Genomic DNA, 22498 nt, shown 5'->3' with positions numbered 1-22498 from the left:
TTTATTTTCCAGTGTCCTTGTTACATGTAGCCTACTTACAATAGCATAATTATATGCAACTAACCCTCAACTAAACCCTAATCCTACCCTAACTCTATAGTAAGTAGCCTACATGTATAATATTACTTAAATATATAATTACACTGTCAATGACACCGTAAAACAAAGTATAACCGCACAATGTGTTCTTGAATAAAATCACTTCTAGCCTAGGGCACAATGATCCTCTGTAGCCCATTTAAAAATATTTAAATTATATAAAACTAGCTGTATTTAAGATAAAACCTAAAGGTTTAAATTTTGTTACTTTTGTTGTGAACTTTTTCTTCGTCGTCGAAGCAGAGACCAGGAGACGTTGGGATATCTTTTAAGCAGAAATTACTCTTTATTGAGAAGTCGCTGTTTCATCGCTGTAGTCATCCAAGTCTGACTCTATAACTCAGTACGATAGGGTTTTATACCTTTCAAGGGTGAGGGGACTTGATTATACATAGAGGTGGAGACACTCTGAAACAAAGCATGTAAATGAGGTACAGGAGTCACCTTGTTAAAGGAAATTCCCCAGCCCTGATCTCATCAGCATAACTGTGATTCGCAACTAATCTAATCAGCTGGACTATTTAACGACTGGGTCAGGGGCTCCAAGAGTCATTTAAAGACAAAAGGTGATAGTCTCAGCAATACGACTAATTTAACTTACAATAGTGAGATCAGGACAGGCAGGGATCTCCTGCTGGAAAGCCTGACAGGCAGGTCTATGACATTCATTTATACCTCAAATAGTAAATTCAATGTACTAAACTTTCTCAGTTTATAAACTAATGTATTGGAACCTAAATTAAACATTTAATAAATTTGTAATACAACAGTCCCCTCTTTGAGAGTTCTAATAACTCTCACAAAATACAAATTTAAACACTTGAAAGTTCATTCATGTAACCTGTGATCATTACAGGAACATAGCGCATACTCTGTGTTGATTTTCTGTAATTGCATGCTGACACCGAAACAAAGATGCAATTAGGGTCTGTGAAGCTCTTACGGGTAATAGTCTTTTCTATTTGGAACTGTCATTTCTTCGTGATGGGTGTGATTCATTTGTTGAATGAAACACTTGATACTGTAGATGCATAGATAGTACGCCAGTAGAAGAAAACAACAGCAGAATTGCTATTTTCTTGATCCACAGCCAGGGTTAACCTAACAAGTTTCCAAACCATGAAGAATTCTCTTCAGTCATCTGGTGTAATTTTGCTGAAAAATCAGGAATGTCTTGTTGGATGGTTATTAGTACGACAATCTTGATCATGTTGATGGATGACTGAAGGTTCCCGTGATGCGAGTCTCTGTGTTGTGTATTTTTTTCTTTATCTTTTGTGATAGTTGGCTTGGCAGTGGGTCTAGTTGTTTTCTGGAAGTTGTGGCCTCATACACAGGTGAGGAGGTCGATGCCCATGGGTCTCGGACAGCCATCAAGTGGTATCTGCAAAGAGGGTAGAAAGAAAAAACAAAAGACAGTAGAGCAGTATTTGTTCAAACACCAGGGTTGTGTCCTAAAACAAAAGACAGTAGAGCAGTATTTGTTCAAACACCCGGGTTGTGTCCTTTTCTGAGTCTGCTATTGTTGTTCCTTCTTTCCCTATTTCATAATTCCTTTGACACCTAAAGAACAGTGAGGTAAGGATGGACTAGTGGATGGGGAAGGCCTATGAGGGAGTCTTCACCACAGGGTTTGTCCCCCGATGCATATGGCATTCGGTTCTTCCCTGGGCTCCTCACTGGTCTGTGTCCTATCCTATCCCTGTAGGTGGGGAACAACTTTACAGTGTGACACATGAGTCCAGGTTTTCCTTCCCTGACACAATACTGCAGCTGCTGTAATCAACATCAATTGATGTGGTCCGTGCCACTTAACACAATCTTGTGTCATTTCTCCTTCATCCTCTAACAAAACTTCAGTCATTGCAGACATCATACATGAGGATGGGTTCGTGACTGGTGCACGCTGTAAAACAATGTTCGGGGCTGTGAGAATTGCTAACCAATTTCCCCAACGAGAGGAAGTGACAGAAGTGACTTTTGCTTGATTCATTAGTGCGGACACTGAGTGAGGGCATCTTACGTTTACAGTCTGTCCTAACACCATTCCTGATGAAGCCTGAAGCGCTAGATGCCTGTTACCAGAATAGTAATGAATTGGGCCAAATTGTGGCCCAATTCCCAACCCACATCTATGGGTGGGGTTTCATACAAAACAGAATCTTCACAAATTACGCCAGTTAAAGAAAGTTTGGTTTTCTTGTACGGGATGTCTAAACCTTTAGCCATTTTTGTAGGAATTACTGTAATTTCTGTACCTGTATCAAGCAAAAAATCAATCTCTTTCTCTTGTATGCTACCTTTCACAAAAATTATTTTGTCATTATGATGGATTACAGGGGAAAGGTAGCTACTCACAGCCCCAACAATTAGTTTTTTTCCTGGTCTTTTTGTGCTCTTAGAAGAGCCTGAACGAGCTGTCCTAAAGTTTCAGTGGACACTTGTGGAACTGCTTCAGGGTTGTAAACGGGCTGAGGAGGAGCAGAATTATGCATAGCATTTATTTTTGTATCTTGCAACTTCTTCCTACACTCTTTCTCCCAATGTCCTAATTTTCCACAGTAGTGGCATTTGCCTTCTTTTTAGACCACCGGTTTTCTTGTTTTGCTGTGCTAAATGTAGCTGCTGCTGCTACTCTCACTTTGGCTTTAACATCAGCATCTCTTTCCCATGCAGCCAAACTGTCTAAATTACTTCTGAGAGTTCTGTTAGACCAAGTTAGATCTAGGAATGGCAAAGCGCTTTTGTATTTGGCTACAAGGCCATCTGACCAGATGCGGACTAGGGGTCCCTTGTCATCTAACACACTTTCAGAATTATCAACAATTCCACTGTAAGTTACAGCTGACTGACAAAACCTTTCAGTGTATTCACTCACAGTTTCTTCTTTCTTTTGTACACAGCTAGTAATTCTAGACCAATCTATTTTGGGTCCTAGGATATTCTTTAGGATTTTCAAAACACCTTCTCTTATATCGCTTCTACTGGCATGCTGTAGTTCAGAAGTCACTGCAGATTCAAAACTGTTGAATTCAGATTCAGTTAAAATTTGTGACATCAACTGTGTGACTTCTGTTAACGACATGTCATATAGACGCATTTTGCTGATCAATGCTCTTCTAAATTCAGAAAACTGTGTGCGTGCTGATGGTAAGCTCTGGGATAGTCTCTCTATATCTTTAGGTCCAAGCGCTTTTGCGACAGTTTGTATTTGGACAACAGAAGAGTTGGTAGAAACACTTTCAGTTCCCTCAATTCCCTGTGATCTTTTCCTAGCACCACACACATTGACTGAATTTACAGGCACATCAGTTACTGATTGGAGAGCTACATCTGTTTCAAAGAATGCTTGTAAGTCAGGGTAAATGTTATCTGGCTGACTAACTTTTTCTACATCAGTTTTTTCTATGGCTTTGTTGTGGTTCAATTTCTTGGTCAAAGAGGAAACTCTAGCACGTAGCTCTTTGTTCTCTTTCTCTAGCTCTGAGTTACGCTGAGACTGTTGTGTAGCTAGTGCTAAACCGAATTCTCTGTGGCAGCAGATAATGCCTTTCAGATTGTTCTTGCGAATACTTGCTCCTAATACCTTTTTACACTCATCTACCGACCAAGTCTTGTCTGGATGAATCTCATATTTCTGAGTTAGTTCTTGTCTAATTTTCTCAGTGACTATTAGGTTAATTTGTACTCCTAACAGTGATTTGAATTCGCTATCTGACCACAAAGGAGTCGCAAGACCACCTTTTTCAGTTGTGGGGATCAGTCTAGCATTTTTCCTAAACATTTTGTGAGTTTCTTTGTTACCACACAAAAACACTAAAACTTCTCTGATCAACAGAGGGTACACTTGTTAACACAGATCAACTATTGTTAACCTTCCTTGGCAGAGCAAAGGATAACACAAATTACCAGCACTTTATGCTAATCTTCTCTGTCTAAAAACAGAGGGAAACAAATATTCTTCTCTGCAGATACAGAGGATAAACAAAATATTAGCCTTTTATGCTAATCTTCCCTGCCTGAACAGAGGATAACCAATTCTTCCCTGCCAAAACAGAGGATAACCAATATTAGCATGTAATGCTAATCTTCCCTGCCTGAACAGAGGATAACCAATTCTTCCCTGTCGAAACAGAGGATAACCAATATTAACACGTAATGCTAATCTTCTCTAAAAAGACAATTTTAGAGGATAACTTAGTTAACCAAACCCTACAGCTGTCTGTTAACTCTTCTCTGACGACGCAGAGGATAACACATTTGTACTGGTCTTAAAGGTTCTTTTGGATAGAGTGGCACTCACCAAATCGTTGGATGTACGGAAAGATTCCGTCTGGAACTCAGTCAGAAAAGTTCATTCTTTGTTGAGATCTTTGTTGAGCTTGAAGTTTCAAGATTCAGGTGAGTAGCTCTATCCGGGTCACGGCACCAAAACTGTTGTGAACTTTTTCTTCGTCGTCGAAGCAGAGACCAGGAGACGTTGGGATATCTTTTAAGCAGAAATTACTCTTTATTGAGAACTCGCTGTTGCATCGCTGTAGTCATCCAAGTCTGACTCTATAACTCAGTACGATAGGGTTTTATACCTTTCAAGGGTGAGGGGACTTGATTATACATAGAGGTGGAGACACTCTGAAACAAAGCATGTAAATGAGGTACAGGAGTCACCTCGTTAAAGGAAATTCCCAGCCCTGATCTCATCAGCATAACTGTGATTCGCAACTAATCTAATCAGCCGGACTATTTAACGACTGGGTCAGGGGCTCCAAGAGTCATTTAAAGACAAAAGGTGATAGTCTCAGCAATCCGACTAATTTAACTTACAATAGTGAGATCAGGACAGGCAGGGATCTCCTGCTGGAAAGCCTGACAGGCAGGTCTATGACATTCATTTATACCTCAAATAGTAAATTCAATCTACTAAACTTTCTCAGTTTATAAACTAATGTATTGGAACCTAAATTAAACATTTAATAAATTTGTAATACAACACTTTGTTTTAGGTTCCAAGCTTACGGGTGGAATCAGATGTGGAGGAGTAACACGTTTCAACATGGAAACTTGGCAACTGGACACACAAACAAACACACACGCTCTTTTTTGTTTATGAAAATAAAAGTATTTTTGTATACGTGTGTCCTGATATTTGGAATTTGTGTGTTTTTCCTTGTTGTGTGTTTGTTCCTTGGTTGTTCAATTTTGTGTTATCAGACTAATACTACACTATAAAAGGGTGTTAAGATGTTAAAAGGACTTCTAGTGAACGTTCCGTGAAGGTCCCTCGGGACGTCCCGCGAACGTCCCGCGAACGTCCCCCATGACGTCCTGCGAACTTTTAAAGAACCCTACACGAAGACGTTCAGGGGACGTTCGCTGTGGACGTTCAGGGGACATTCTGGGGACGTTTTTTTGTTAGCTGGGTATACCTCGTGTATCGTTATATGCTTCGGGCCCAAACTGACACGTGCGGATACTGCGCATTCCAAATCTACATTTAACACTGGAAATTGACACTTGTTAAGAAAATGGGAATTTAAACGGGAAGTTCTCAACAATATACTTTTCTGTGTTAAAATGTATAATACATCTTTCAAATGTTTTTAGCTCACCGTTTAGTTTGTAATGTGAAATGGCTAATGTGTTTACATGCCGCTTCTGTGGCCTTTCGCTAAAATCTGTAAAAGGTTATGTAGATCATCAAGTACTACATAGACATGAGGCTAGTGGCCAATATCCATGTTGTGTGACTGACTGCAAACGTGTTTTCGTTAAGTACAGTGCTCTTAAAACGCATTTTCATCGACACCACCAAAACCCATCTGTGACAACTGTACATTATACAAGTAGTCAAACATCATATACATGTGAGAACTGAAGTTGTCAGAAGCAGTGCACAGATTTCAAAGATTTGCTTGCACATCTCAGGTCACATCTTTCCAAAAGTGAGTTGGTAAACTGTCCATTTGCTAGCTGTGGCAAAATATTTAAGAAATGGTCATCATTTACTTCCCATATATCCAGGATCCATAAACATGCGATTGCAGGGCAATTATCCGCTACACACAAGCTCAGCACACAACAAAACAATTCAAAGAAATACTTAAAGAGAGTACACATATTTCTGATTCTGATGTAGAAGCAGCTTTGAATGGTGTGACAGATTTGCATTCTTCATGAAGCCTCCCTCTCTCTACAGAATATACCCGGAAGCAGTTTTTTCAAACGAACTTCTCCTATGTGCACCCACAACCTATTTACCTAGGGAAAGATGATAAAAGAAGAGACAGGTATGCACAGTACATCCCTCTCAAAGACACTTTGAATGCAATATTAAAAGATCCTGTGATTTGGCAGGAATGTGTGAAGACTCATAATGTCCCTCCTACAGGGGTATTAACTGATGTGTGTGATGGATCAGTGTTTCATACCAATGCTTTGTGTATGCAGCCAGGTATAAGTTTAAAGCTTATTTTGTACCAGGATGCTTTTGAGGTAGTCAACCGTCTCGGCTCGGCAAAGAAAAAGCACAAGATAGTGGGGGTGTACTTTACACTTGCCAACTTTGAGCCGTTCTATCAGTCAAGTGTTGATCACCTGCAGCTTTTGCTTTTGTGCACGGAGCAAGATTTTAAATACTTTGAGCAGGAGATTTTGTTTTCAAGAATGCTGTCAGACATTAAAGAGCTAGAAGACAATGGTCTAGTCCCGTCTTCAGGTCATATTGTACAGGCAGCAGTCTTGTGCATCGTTGGTGACAGTTTGGGATCCCACTGTATTGGTGGTTACACTGAAAATTTCAGTACTTCCTCTCACTGTTGTAGGTTCTGTTTGGTACCCAGAAAGGAAATTGGTAATGTGACAGTCAGGTTTCCAGTGAGGACAGTTGAAAATTACAAAGAGGCAGTGCAGCTACTACAAGACAGTGAGGAAACAATTGTAAATGGAGTGAAGATTGACTAATTTTTCAATAGCCTTCAGTATTTTCATGTATGTCAGCCTGGCCTTCCACCCTGCCTAGGTCATGACTTATTTGAAGGAGTGGTTGCCTATGACATTTCTATTTACCTGCAGTACTTTGTGAAAGTGAAAAAATGGATGACTTACCAGCAACTCAACCAGCAAATCAAACAGTTCAAATACATGGGTACTGATGCTAGTTCAGTTCCTTCAGAAGTCAGTGAACAAGGAATTAAGATTGGTGGGCAGGCAGCTGAGAATTGGTGTTTGCTGCGACTCCTTCGCATCATCATTGGGGACAGAATCAAAGACACCCAGGACCAGGTATGGCAGGTAGTGATAATGCTAAAGGAAGTAGTGGAGTTAGTCTGTTCCCCCATAATATCTGCTGCCCAAGTTAGTTTCCTTCAGGTCCACATTCAAGAATATCTTGAAACAAGGAAGCATCTATTTCCCTCTAAAAAACTGAAACTAAAGCATCACTATCTCCTACACTATCCATTGTTGATCATGAGGTTTGGCCCACTCATTCGCTTGTGGACAATGAGGTTTGAGAGCAAACACTCATACTTCAAACAATGTGTGAGGAGGACACAAAACTTCAAAAATGTTTGCAAGAGTCTGGCAAACAATCATCAGCTCCTTCAATCCTACATGAACTCCAGCTCCTTCTTTCCTCCAGCTTTGCAGTTGAAAGACTCCTCCCCTTACCATGCTGATCTTTACAGCAGTAAAGTACGCAATACTATTGAGGCAAGCTTGGTTACACCTGACTTGGTGTCCACAGAAGTGACCTTTAAGGGAACACTCTATAGAAAGGGTTCCTTTCTTTGCTTTAATAATGATGAGTCTGTGGAATTTGGACAAATTGAGCTTGTTCTTATGAAAGGAAACAAAGATGTCTATTTTCTTGTGACACCACACTCATCATCTTACATGCCGGAGTATTGGCTCTATAAAGTTGGAGAAGCTCCAAGGGATATGCTTTGCATTCATGCTGATCATTGTCTAGATTTTTACCCACTTGCTGCATACAGTCTGTTTGCGATGAAAGTAATATCCCTGAAGCATAGTGTTTTAGATCTGTAGCTATGTTTCCATTTCACTGATAATTTATTTCCCCTGTTTAGCCATGGATGACATAGCCACACTCATTAAAGAAGCACTTCCGATGTGTAGCACACCGGCTACAATGCAACCCATTTTGGATGCCCTCCAAGACCTGGGTGTGGAAATGGTTGATGACATGAACCTTGTACAGACAGATGACCTTGCTGGAGTCCTTAAACCCATTCAAGCAAGGAGGCTTCTTGCACACATAAAAAGTAAGGAAGGCCTATAGTTTGAACATTTGAATGTTGTTTTTTTTGTTGTTGTTGTAAATATTGACAAAGGGCCTGTATCTACAAAGTTGTGTATTTACACTGTCAAAAATTAATCTGTGGTCAAGCATGCCTTTGATCTTTTTAAGTGAATGTGTCTCTATTTAGGTGTCTTCTCTACTCAGAGCGATATAGCTCCAAGCCACTCAAACATGGAAGATGATTTCCCTAAACGTTCCCTAGTCTCAGCCCAAAATCTTGTAACACCACCACGGATCAGTCTAACAAGCCCACGGACACCCTTTACTACTCAATGCTCACCTGCAAGTGTCATCTCCTCTCCATCTGATACTGACAGCACTAGTTCCTCTACACAACTGGGCAGTGACTGGCACTACAATTTTAAAGTCCCCTGGAACATGCTACCAGCTGTTTTGAAGAAGAAATTAAGCAATCAGGAGCGACCAACAGCCAGGGAAAGGAGGGAAATTATTCGCATTATTGCCGCTGAAATCCTTGCACTTTGCAAAAAACCATCAAAGAAACACCTAAATGAAGTTGCACGGAAGATGGTCCTTGAATATCCAAAGTCTTTAAAAGACATGATTGAAGATGAAATCGTTGGAAGTGGGCATGATTCTTTAACAAAACAATTTCAGAACAGAGTTGACAACTACAGGAGAAATGAGATGCTGGGTAAGCGCAACCGCACTCTAGATGACAGCAGCCCTGTTCTAGAAAAAAAGATGCAACGCAAAGACTCTTATGGCTGTATTCTTTGGGAGTCTCGGCCTGTGAATGTGGAAGCACAGATGATGAAGAAAAAAGAGATGCAAGGAATGTTCAAGGTAAATGACAAGAATACAAAACAAATAGAACAGTTAATGTATCTATTTTCACTTGTTGGCATGAAGGCACACTTCAAACTGTTAACCGGTGTCTACGTCAATGCAGAATTTGAGGAGGCCATGGCAACAAAATTGGGTAGAGTTCTTGACTACTTTCAGTCTCTTCCACTTGAGAAGTCAAACATAACTTCAAAACAGAGAGAATAAATCAAAGCTGGTGGTGGACCCTCTGGAGCAGTGTTGATGCTACTTTTACACTTCAAAGATGATTAAGCCAAAATGTTCCACATGGTCGACAAAACTTGCATTGCAGATGAGGTTCAGACAGAACACCTGTCACCCACACCATGCATACTTGTATGTGGTAAGTGAGAGGCAACAGAATTTGTGTGTGCTAAAATCAAGTACTGACATTTAAATTGATGGATTTTCATGTATGACTCTGATAATATTATTAAAATTATATTTTTTTTCACAGGAGAGAGTCCAATGTCTGCAGCAACTTTCATGGTGGCAGCAGACCAGGAGGTGATAATCGAAAAAATGACAAGCTTCACAGATGCACTGGTCTGCATGTTTATGTGTTACTACATCTTTAACATGCACTACCCAACGGCACTTGGGGCCACGCTCGAGTTTCTTCAAAGGTAAATGTAATTTTATTATCTTCTGATTGGGATTTTTTTTATTCTTGAGGGTAATATCTTGTATATGTCTCTGTATTGATTTCAAGTTGAACTGATTGTTCAAGGAATAGAACTTAAATCTCATATGAGCCAATAAACTAGAGATGCGCCGATACGATAATTCTTTACATTTGAAAGCCGATAACTGATATATTGGCCGATAAATCTAAATTCAAATTTGGACATACTTTGATAGCCTGAATACAAAAACAAAAGGCTCACCATTAAAATCCATGTCCCGAACACTTCAACATAAATCATTCACATTCAATACAGTAGCCTAGTTTGAACCACTGTAAGATTCTTTAACTTTTAAAATTAAAGCTACAATATGAATCCATGTATCATTCGTTCTTTTCATATTCAATTGAGATTCCAAAATCGGAAAATGAAAAAACAGTTTGTTATTTCGTTATTCGTTTATAAATGTGATACCAAAAAACAAATAACGGGTCATTTTTCGTACTTTTGATTTAATGCTCAGATCAAAAAGAGGAAATTAAACAAAGGGTCGTGGACAGATTTTGATTTTGATATTTAATTTGTTCGATCTGTGTGAACCGGAAGTCTCGTTAGCTTGATTCACTTCTTCAGTTTAACCAAACGTTAGCCTTCAAATGTGAGATCAATCATGGAGAGTTTCAGTTTCATCTTGTTCAGAGGAACTAAACGGGTGACTGTCAAAAAAGACGACATGACGACCGAAAAAATCCGCAGGATCTTCCAGGTAACTTAAGGTGATGATACACACCTTACAGGGCAACTTTTTGAGCAATGTTGCTGTCAACGGGCAACCAGAGGAGACACAGGACCCACGCGCAATCTAAATTATCCAGATAGAAATTTATTGCCCATTTTCAATGGAAAAGTGCCCAAGTAACAATCACTCGGCAAGACTGCAGCAACATTGCTCAAAAAGTTGCCCTGTGTACCATAACCTTTACTGTAGTTTAATCTAAAAATAAGTCTTATTTATTCTGTAAAATTGCACTGACGAAACTGTTAGCTAACGTTACTTTATTTTATAACTAACATTGTACTGAACTCCTTCCTTTATATTTGCAAAGGTGCATGGGCCCAGTCTCATGCCTGATGGCCGTTTTAGCACTTTAGAACTCATAGTAAGAGGACCTTACGAGGTGCACGGCGAAAGCAGCGTGGAAGACTCATCTACCGGCAGTGTCCCAGCAACACACAACCCTACCTGCTTTTCTTTCCACAGCCCACCCAGCGCTGCAGTTTCTGTTGCAGGTTCTGCTGCAAGGGCTTCAGCAAATCCAAGAGGTAATCTGACAAAAACATTCCAAAGGTGACCAAATAAAACTTTCACCATCACACCAATGTAAAGAGTATGTTAATACGATTTCAGTTGTGTTCAAGGCAATGATATGCTTGTTATGCTAGCCATAACTACAAACAGAAATAACATTTATTCACAAGTGTGACGTTAGCATATTTGACACTGATATCTGACATCTGCAGAAGAATGCGCTTTCAATGAAATGGCTACATTATGTTATCAAGTCACTACTATATCTGCATAATTCACCTGGATGCATTTGATAGGCTGTGTTATGAATATGGCTGTACCATAGGAATGAAGCCTAAACAATATAAATTGAGTAAAATAAATGTTTTCTATCATCAATATTCAGAAACATCTTCATCGCTGACCTTGTGGATGGCAAGTTGGAGACTAGCACAACGCTGACTGTGTGTTTTTCAGAATTTGAAGCTTCTGTTATGGGCATCCTCTACAAAGTCAATGATGCCCTTGAACAAGAGGATTCACGCATCCTCACTGACGGCCAGGGGAACAAAATCTTGGACTCGGAAGGAACCAGAGGTATAACTGAACACTTTGTATTGTTTATATGAAAGAAATATGAAATAGTATATAAATCCAGGATACCTTTATTGTATGCTTCAAATTAACTTATTTGTATTAGGAGTTACTGCCCATCATGAGTCATGCTATTTGCATAATTAATGGACTATTTTCTATACAGGATCAGCATTTTGGAAGCAAAATGGAAGGAAAGTATTTGCTGTGAAGGAAGAACACTTCTTGCAGTTACAAGCTAGTAAAAAGAGGAGACTGAGGTACTTAATTTGGAAAAAAGCATATTATAATGGTCGCATATTTGTTTGTTTTCATAAATTCATAGGCGAGGAGTAACTGTAAGATGTTATGCCAATATAGGCCCCGTTACAAATAGTCACAAATTGTTCCAGGGAAAGACATTTGACATTTGTACCAGTCACCCTGAGACGTTTTAAATGATTCTAAATATGTATAATATTCGATGATAAATATTCACATTAAACCATATAGATTCTTGTGTGAGTTTCAGTTGATCTTGGCATGAGAAAGAGGGTGAGTGATGAAATGTAGTTTAGAATGAGTTCAAATGTTAATTTGCAGCAAGGTCTTTTGTCTACTCGAGGAGTGGTCATTCCTAGTTGGCACAACTAGTTCTTTCATTTTTTCCAGTCTTACAGCATAAAACCATCTGGCTATTCAATACAATGTTTACAGTGACCATAGTAGCTATTGACAGGGTTAAAATTGTTGCATTTATTGGATATAATTTGCTTGTTGTATATTGTGCTTGTTTTTCAGTCGACGAGAAGATACAGGCCTCGATCTGGTTTTTGATAGTATTGAAGAGGTGGTCCTGGCATCCCAGGGACTGCAAGAAGTGTCCACTACAATGAAGGAGCTGATGGAGTTTGCAAATTCCAACCGCAGAACAACACTGTCCCTGACTGAGGCCCAAGCAGCTGCTGTTAGAGATGCCTTTGCCTGTATTGTCTGCAAAAGTAATTTTTTTTATTAAATATTGTTTTCTTTAAAAACCTGTAATTACCCATAATTCAGAAGTTGTTAAAAAAACATACACTTTTCAATGTCTTATTTAGATATGAATGGCAATTGCTGATAATTAGATAAATATGGAAAATCCCAGGTCAGGTGTTCTGACAACCACAGATGTGGATACAGTAAATAAACAGATGGTACCATACCATAGTACCAAAGTTTAGTCTACTTAACACACATATCTATGTGCAACTAATTAACTCTTTCCATGAAGAACACAGACCAAATATAGCCATTTAATTCAATCAAATACTGTAGTTTTTGAAACTGTTTTCTGATTTAAATTGGCAGGTCCAATGGTTGAGCCCATGGTTTCATCGTGCTGCCAAAGCCTTGTTGGCTGTAGGAGCTGCATTGAAGAGTGGCAGAAAAATTCTGCCTTTTGCCCAAAATGTCGAGCTGATGATTTTGGTAACAACATTCAAAGACTTACTGGACTCTCTGATGCATTGGCTGCATTGGGAAGCATACTCTGGGAGTGACACTGTGTACAGAATCCAATCATATGTAATTGCATTGATTTACTGTTCTTTGTGTTCAGTTTGTTATTGGGTAACATATGTCAAGTCTACAATTTAAGCAAACTCTTTTTTTGCTCATGTTTCAGTGCGTGAAAGCTAAGTTACAATCCCAGATTTGCACTATTTTGTTGTATATTTTCTTAAATTGTTTGCATTTGGAAACATACTCTTGGAATTATATTGTACACTAAGTAGGCTATTCACAATAGCGTAGTTTTGCCGCTTTGTGTTCTATTTCTTCATGAACAACAGGTCGAATTTACAGTTAAAGCACTATTTCATGTGTGTAGTTTTATTAGGTCATTTTAGTTTTCATACCCATATTTTAATGATTTGAAAACTGAGTTACAATCTCAAATTTGCACTATTTTATGTTGTATATTTTTCAGTATTTTAAAGTTAACAGTTTAAATTAAGCATATAAAGTCTGCCCTTCTGGCAATACTAGTGCAATACTTTGTCATTGTATGCAATATTTTATTTCACCTAAAAGAGTTCAATACAACAGAGTTTAAAGCAAAGGTTTATTTGTCAAATTATTCAACTGACAAGTTGGGGGCACAGTGGCAGTTACATACGATTTTTATAACAATCTGTATGCCTAGGTTTTTTTAAGAGCAGGGTTATCCAGGGTGCTCTCACAAAACATACAGTAAAAAGTGCAACAATTTAGAGAAGAGTATCAATAGAAGCTGTATGCAGACTGATTACAGTTTTATGAAGTAAAGAACAAAACATACTAAGACCGATCAATAGTCGATTCCAACAGTGTGGAGGGCAACAAAGATTTTATATAAAAACTATAATTGCTTAAAGGGTTGACAAACTTTGAATCAGCACTGTAGCATAACAGTCTGATGTCCTAGCTACTCAACACCACAGAATTTCAGTTACTTTTTTCAAACATATCTTTGGGTGATATTTATGAGGTGCAACAAGGCATCTTGGACAGGTGTATAGTCATTGTTTACTACATGATTAAAAAGAAGAGACATGTCAGGGTAGGTGTCTGCAAAGTCTTGTTCTGCATGACATCTATCCTCCTCAGATGAAAATGGGTCAGTTCCAAAAACTGACTCTCAAGTCAGCGAGGATCCAAAATCTTGCTCAGACATGTTTGCCACAACAGAGGCATTGGGCAGCAGCTCTTCAGAGATTTTAGCTGGACAGCCACCTGCTGCGAGTTCATTGGGTATCCCACGGCCTAAAACAAGGAAACAAATAACTAACAAAGCAATGCCATTTATGCTGTATGTGGTTGGAGTTTGAAAAAATAACTGCTTCAAATTGTTGTACATACTCAGTTTAGCATACCTGGGATCCTGTGTGCATTCCACGATTGCACTACTCTGCCTTGTCCAATTTGACTTAATTGACATGTCAGGTTTGAAATGCAGAATTTAGTCATATTGTCCTCCATGTTGAGGACTTCTTGGTCAAGCAGGTGTACCAGGGCTGTTTCAATGGGTAGTTCACGCGATTGTTCACCTCGGGCCAAATCCTTTCCACTCGAAGATTCTGTTGGAACACAAACATGATTTTAGATGGTATGAAAAGTAATAGGTTAAAGATAAGTTTGGGAAATTAATTCCCATTTTAAACTTTTTCACTCCTTATATGTTAGAAGAATAAATGGCCAGAGTCTTTCTTTCTTTACTATCTTTGATTATATTAGTTGTACTGTTTGTCCGTATTACAAAAACCTCACCCTTTTTGATGTTGTTTGAAGGTATGGTGGCCTGCTAGGGTTGTGTCTATGTCTTGACAGCAACTCTTGCATGTACAAGGACATGTAAAACTCCCTGTCATGGTCAACCCTGACTTGGTCCCACATCCCATGGTTAACCACTGCAGATCTGGGATAAAATAATGTGTACATGTGCAAAGGGCTGCACTGAACTTAACTTATCCAATAATGAAAATTACATAAAATGAAAAGAGAATAAACATTGAACAGAAACTATTATGACAATAACATTGGTTCTGAATGTATTCACCTGTAAACTTCCTCATAAATCACAAGGTTGTTTTTCACTGGCATGGTGGCATTGGCAACAGTTTTGCTGCTGTAGCCATCAACTGCCATGACATGTGTCAAGTCAAGTCAATAAAGGTGACTTGACTTGATATTGTAATGCGCGTTACTGAGATTGTAATGGGGTATAATATTACAGATTTTAATTTTGTATTGCGTTATATATAACTTACAGCAAAATTGCGTTAACAGCAAAAAGCAATAAATTAGGCCTACTGTATTTGCGTTACTTTTGTATAAACTGTCTGGAAATGAAAGCGGTCACCTTGGCTCTCAGAGCCCTGCTTCCGTACCTGAAAAACGAACACGTCCTGGTCCGAACGGACAACATGACGGTAGTATCGTATATAAATCGCCAGGGTGGACTCAGGTCGAGCTCCCTGCACTCTATGGCCAGGGAGCTCATCTTATGGTCACAGCACAACCTGCGCTCGCTGAGAGCAGCGCATGTGCCAGGCGTCCTGAACCAGGGAGTGGACATGCTGTCCAGAGACAAAGTTCTCCCAGGGGAATGGTCTCTCCACCCCCTGACGGCTCAGTGGTTATGGCAAACCTTTGGCGAGGCAGAGGTCGACCTCTTCGCCTCCAGGGAAAATGCGCACTGCCCTCTTTTCTTCTCAAAAAGCATGGACGCGCTCGCCCAAGTCTGGCCGAACCATCCCTTGTATGCTTTTCCCCCGATCGCGATGCTACCTCAGGTCATCAGTCGGATCAGGGAAGTGAAATGTGCAGTGCTCCTGGTAGCCCCACTCTGGAAGAACCAGACGTGGTTTCCAGAACTGATGCAGATGATGGTCCTAACCCTAACCCTAACCCTAACCCATGGCCGATTCCGTTGAGGCTGGACCTCCTCAGGCAGGCCAACGGGATGATTCTTCATCCTCGCCCCGATCTGTGGGCCCTTCATGCATGGCCCCTCAACGGGTTCCCGAGAACCTCCCCAGTGGAGTGTTGAGAACCATCACTGAGGCGCGAGCGCCCTCTACGAGGCGCTTATATGCCCAAAAGTGGAAAGTGTTCAGTGACTGGTGTGATACCAAGAGCTTGAACCCCAAATCGTGCGAGATACCAAGTGTACTCGCCTTCTTGCAAGAGCTGCTGGAGGCGGGCCGCACACCCTCCACGCTCAAAGTCTATGTGGCTGCCATAGCGGCGTCACACAATCCTGACAAGGGACGCTCATTAGGGAAAAACGACCTAATCATTCGTTTCCTAAGAGGCGCTAGGAGGATGAACCCTCCTCGCCCCCCCTCGGTGCCGATCTTGGACCTGGCCACGGTCCTGGACGCACTCAAGAGTGCCCCGTTCGAACCTCTCCGAACCGTGCACCTTAAACAGCTCTCGCTCAAAACTGCGCTCTTGCTGGCGCTCGCCTCAGTCAAGAGAGTAAGCTCTGCTTGCCTGGAATTTGGACCTAACGACTGCAGAGTTGTCCTTAGGCCAAAGCACGGGTATATTCCTAAAGTGCTCTCCACACCCTTCAGAGTACAGGTTATATCTCTGGCAGCGCTATCGTCTCCAGCAGACAAAAGCGATGCTAATTTACTCTGCCCGGTCAGGGCACTCAGAGTATATTTGGAACGTTCTGCCCCGTTCAGACAGACGGAACAATTATTCGTATGCTTTGGCGGCCGCACTAAAGGTCTCGCAGTTTCAAAGCAAAGAATATCGCGCTGGATAGTGGATGCTATAGCGCTGGCTTATGAAGCCAAGGGCCTTCAATGCCCCTTAGGCGTCAGAGCTCACTCTACGAGGAGCATGGCCTCCTCGTGGGCGTGGTCGTGTGGGATACCCATTGAAGATATTTGTGCGGCGGCAGGCTGGGCCTCGCCTTCGACATTTATCAGGTTTTATAACCTACAGGTCCCCTCATGGCATTCCAACATTCTATCAGCCTGACTATAGTATGAACTGGAGTATGTATTTGCTGAGCATTATCTCCTCCCTTATAAGGTCCGTCTCTGACTGACTTAGAGGGTTTTTTATGCATATCAGTAAGTTAAAAAAAATCAGTACATAAGATATGTGCTTATGTTTTTACAATGAGCGCCCCACCATGGGCCACCTTGGGGCAAAGGCGCTCTGTATTATCCCATTATATAGCTCGCCGTTGGCCGGCTCGTTGAATAATCACTTTGCTTTAAGGCTCAGGCATCTGCCTCTGGCTTTATAGAGCGAAGTCAGCACGCACGGCGTTTTGCATGGTGTTCCCATAGCGTAAGCTACTTACGCAATAGGAGAGACCTCTCGAGAGGGAACGTAAGCTGCCGTGCTTTTGCTTGGTCAGTTCGCTTCAGTCGATTGAACCTAAACAACCCTCATGACGGGGCGCCTAATATATAGCCCTAGCCTCGCCCATCTTGGCGGGCTCCGAGCGCGCGAGCGCGAAGCGCGCATCCATTGGTCGCGCGTTCAGAGTCGCCCCGCCATTGGTTCGAGCAAGTTGCCGCAGCACAGCCAATGACCGAGCTGCCTCGCTCATTGCTGTCTGCTGTGCAGCTGCAATGCGTTTTACATAAAGACTTCAATATTTCTCGAGAAACAGAGTTTTCCCATAGCGTAAGCTACTTACGCAATACTCGTTCCCTCCTCTCAGGGAACCGAGGTTACGTTAGTAACCGAGTCGATTTCCGGTTCACACAGATCGAACAAATTAAATATCAAAATCAAAATCTGTCCGTGACCCTTTGTTTAATTTCCTCTTTTTGATCTGAGCATTAAATCAAAAGTACGAAAAATGACCCGTTATTTGTTTTTTGGTATCACATTTATAAACGAATAACGAAATAACAAACCGTTTTTTCATTTTCCGATTTTGGAATCTCAATTGAATATGAAAAGAACGAATGATACACGGATTCATATGTAATTCAAACAAAGTCCAAAGTTCACGGAAAGGAAAGGAAACCGAGACGGCAGAAAACGGCATCGTGCTTGTTTTCTGTATTTTACAAAAACTTTACAGTTTTTAAACATTTTTAGCTTCTATACTTATGACCATAAATTACTGAGTAACAGGTTCCTCAGAAGGACAAAAATTCCTGTGATCGCGCCGACACCTCACACATGCACACATTATAGCATTGCTAACTTGACATCGCAGCATGTTCATTATCAAAATAAAATATCAGTCAAAGCTCAGCTTTAGGAGGGGAAGAGACAGAGCAAGAGAAAAACAAAGATAAAAAGAGTGTGATGCTGATGAGGAGAGAAAAATAATCAGCTGCCCACTGATATGGTTTTAAAGCTATTATTATCCAATTTTTTTGGCTTTCAAAACATCTTAAAATGCACATGTGTAGATCAGAGAAATCAAAATTTCCCTGAAACCCCCCAAACTAGCCTACCTCACATTCGGGACCTCAGTGATTATAAAACCCTGCCATCTGCATGTTAATGAAACTAGTTAATAGTTATTTTTATTCAGATCGATTTAGATTTTTTTATAGGCAGTATGTTGTTAACTGAGTTTGTGTGTGCTGTGCTCATTTGTGTAGATTTCTCCTCGAAAGGCTGCGCGAGCGTCAGCAGCGCAACCTATACCGTCAGTAATACATTATTATCCACAATCGATCGCAACTTATAATAAATGTAATAAAATCAGAATCATTCTCTCGGTTTATAGTGATTCCCTAGTTACTTTTTTATTTATTATTGATGTTCTAATCAGGCTACTTGTCCGGTCGGGCAAGTAAAATTCTCTTTTACTTGTCGCTTCAAAAAATCCACTTGTTCTGGACAAGCGGACAAGCGTTAATGTCGAGCCCTGCACAACCTTTCACAAATGAGGAGAGGAGACGAGAGGAGAGGAGAGATGCTTGATGTAATTAACTTTGTAGTTATTGTTCTACAACAGGCCAGATTCAGTATCGACCGATACCGATAACGATCCGATACCAGCGCAGTTTAAAAAAAAATTTCTATAACTCTGTGTGTTGAACTAATAAATCACTCTTTTGTGTGTTAAACACAATCTACTTAATACAGACAACTTCATTATAAAGAAAAACAACAAATCAAAAAAATATGATCATAACCTATGACAAAAATTCTATTATAAACTAGATTAGTGGATAACTCAGCAGTAAAATTTAGTCTAGAATAATCACAAGTGCACAATAATTGTATAAAATATGAACATTTAGTGAAAAAAACATTATTTAGTGGGGAACAAATTAGAGACAATAAGTGTAGCACTAAATCTGGTAAAACATTACACATTGCTCTTTGTATTGTTGTAGAATACATTCATGAAAAACAAGATAACAAAAATCAGAAAGATCAATTATTTTATATGTAGTCTACTATAAAATTAAGACATGTTTTAAATGTATAGCACAGCTGTTTAATGAGGCAGCAACATATGATATATAGGACAGAACAAAAAAGGCTATTAATAATCTTTCATTGCACAAAAGTATTATGATATGATTATGAAAGACTCCAATACAGTGCGGCACATAGCGCTTCTGCGCATCGCGAGCACAGAATGATGGGCTTGAAGCAACATGGAGTCACAGCGCGTCGAGTCCGCATTGAAAAGTTCAAAGGAAAGACATATCGATGCATAGTGTATTATACAGTATCTATCTATGCAATAGTTTATTGAGCCTTTTCTTTTAACAGTTTTAAATTTCAGTTACTGTGCGTGTGAAGAACAGTTATAGTGCTCCAGTGTTGTGATCTAACAGACACACGGTAGAAAGGAACGTGATTAAGGTACAGCAATAGCCTACAGTCCAGCAAGATAGTAATTTTATGCGAAACCATAGAGCTTTATCTACAGATCAAGTATAATAATAGTAACATTGAATCATCTTGGAGAGTTTCATCATTGACTGTCGTAACCGAACGCGACGCGCTGTTTGACGCTGAATGGAGAATGACTGACAGCCGCAGCGGAGGGAAAAGTTTACGTGAACTTGAATTTAATGACTTAAATATTCATTTCTATCTCACATTATACTATAGTATGGCTTCAGAACACTTATAGTGCACGAAAACTTTATGGTGCTTTATAATGCTTTTGTGGGTCTTAACAATAACACAGAATAGTAAACGCACAATATCGGATTTGGATCGGCCTCTTCTGACCGATACCCGATCCAGCAAAAATGGCAGTATCAGCCGATACTGAGTATCGGATCGGGACATCCCTACTACTAGGTGTTTAGAGCATTTTTGACATTTCAGTCTCTCATAGACCATATTTGATTTCCTCATTCTGCACAGTTTCAGTCTCGCTTGTTCATATGCTGAGTCTGTCTCAACATTTCTCGCAAATAAACCTTCCAACCTGCATTGGGCATCTTTTCTATTCATCAAATAGGCCTACCTTTTTAAGTTACAAATATTTAAAGTTACATAAGTAGAGAAACAGTATTGCCCCTAAATTATCAGTAAAGTCAAAAGTGTTCACATAGAAACAGCCTAGAACTACAAACAAGGGCTAGAGGAGAGAAGTGACCCCTCTGGTGCCCTCTTTGAGACAACAATTATAACATTCATCCATACACTTCATGTGGGTACATTGATATTGATAAGATTGGTGTGTTATTGTGAGTTGATGTTTTGTTGATATGTAACAGGTTTGACTGTTACAAACTGTAACAGTTAGTTTTTTTATTCCACTCATTTACCAACAGGTGCATATTTAAGATCAGTCCTGACAAGGGCTCCAAAGTTGAGCGCCTGGAAAAAAAGAAGAGGAATGCAGTGAACCCGAAAGTCCTGACCCTTATCACTCGCATTTCGTTTGAGTGGAGTTCTTAATGAGTAAGTTGCTTATTGTCACTTTGCATGTATTAATGATCTAAAGTCCAAAGTACATACTTTGTTGAAAAGCAAACATAGTGTACAATGTACAGCACGGGTGACGCAAATTTCATCATCAACAGGTTACACAGACGAAATAACGAGTAGAATGAACATGCGTCTAGAATGACGAAAACAAACATACAAAAAAAAACAACGGAGTATGAAGTAATCGTTGGTTATTCGCTGCATCGTCACTGAAAAATGACATTGTTGTGGAGAATGCTGCTTACGGAAACGGAAAGCCACTTACATACTATGCATGTAAACATGAACACTTCGTGTCTTAAAGGGGTAGTTCACCCAAAAACTAAACTTGTCATTACTCTCCCTCGTGTCGTTCATGTTTGTTCATCTTCAGAACACAATTTAAGATATTTTTAACTCTTTCCCTGCCAGCGTTTCAAAAAATAAGTTGCCAGGGTTTTTGATGATATTTTGGTTTACGGATATATGAACATAATATATATCAAAATAAAGATCTGAGCCTCTGCTTTAAAAAAAAAAAAAACACAGAAAAAACCTGTTTTATTTTATCTTAATTTGTTCTTATTTGATCACCACTTGAACATAGGTAGGTTTTGTCAAAAATACAACATTCTGTACAAAAAGCTTAGAAAAATGCATTTTGAACTACATTCTCCAAACTCCTTCCCGTTTGTGCTTATCACGTCTATGTTCGCAGATGCTTGTTTCTCTGATCTGGAAGTCTCGTACTCAGAACATGCGCAAGGGCTTTCCCTACCGAATGCCTCCTGAAACACGGAAAAGTCTGTGTTTGGCGGGGAAAGAGTTAATGATCCTCATTTGACATCCTAAGTAACTGAAACTTTCAAGACCCAGAAATGTATAAATACATCATTAAAGTTGATCATGTGACTCCAGTGGTTCAATCTTCATTTTATGAAGCCACGGGAAAAAACTTAATTCAATAATTTCTTTACTTCAGCGTGTATCTTCATTTGTGTTCTGAAGATGAACAAAGGTCTTACGGATTTGGAACGACATGAGGGAGAGTAATTAATGGCAGAAGTTGGGTGAACTATGCTTTTAAGCAGCTTTCTCTCAACAAACATTTTACTGGTGTCAGTGTAAATGAGGTATGATATTTGATCACTGCAGAAGTTATTACTCCACCTCCTGCGTGATGTCATTAATGACAGTTTTATGTTGTTGAACCTACATGGGTTGAACGATAGATGTGCCACAGTTGCTATTGTTATTGGAAATAGTTGTGAGTGTTAATTTCTCCAACGATGTGGGTTGAGCAATGAGTTACGTCGTTGTACGTGATGTGCACAGAGCAGTAAATCAAGTATAATGTCCCTCTCCTCT

General features: G+C 39.9%; 3 protein-coding genes across 3 annotated transcripts in view; 1 reads left to right on the top strand and 2 right to left on the bottom strand.

The window, feature by feature from the left end:
• LOC127648178 (histone H3) overlaps positions 1 to 22498 on the top strand; it is a 1095985-nt gene that overhangs the window by 310439 nt on the left and 763048 nt on the right. The window lies entirely within an intron of this gene.
• The window catches only part of LOC127647925 (NACHT, LRR and PYD domains-containing protein 1 homolog), a 249836-nt gene that overhangs the window by 53789 nt on the left and 173549 nt on the right, over positions 1 to 22498 (bottom strand). The gene's annotated exons all lie outside the window — the stretch shown is intronic.
• Positions 1 to 22498, bottom strand: part of LOC127648099 (uncharacterized) — a 259510-nt gene that overhangs the window by 235922 nt on the left and 1090 nt on the right. The window lies entirely within an intron of this gene.

The sequence above is a fragment of the Xyrauchen texanus genome, chromosome 1, assembly GCF_025860055.1.
Source record: "Xyrauchen texanus isolate HMW12.3.18 chromosome 1, RBS_HiC_50CHRs, whole genome shotgun sequence".
NCBI lineage: Eukaryota > Metazoa > Chordata > Actinopteri > Cypriniformes > Catostomidae > Xyrauchen > Xyrauchen texanus.
The sequence above is the reverse complement of the archived record's forward strand: the minus strand, read 5'-3'. Positions and strand labels throughout refer to the sequence as shown.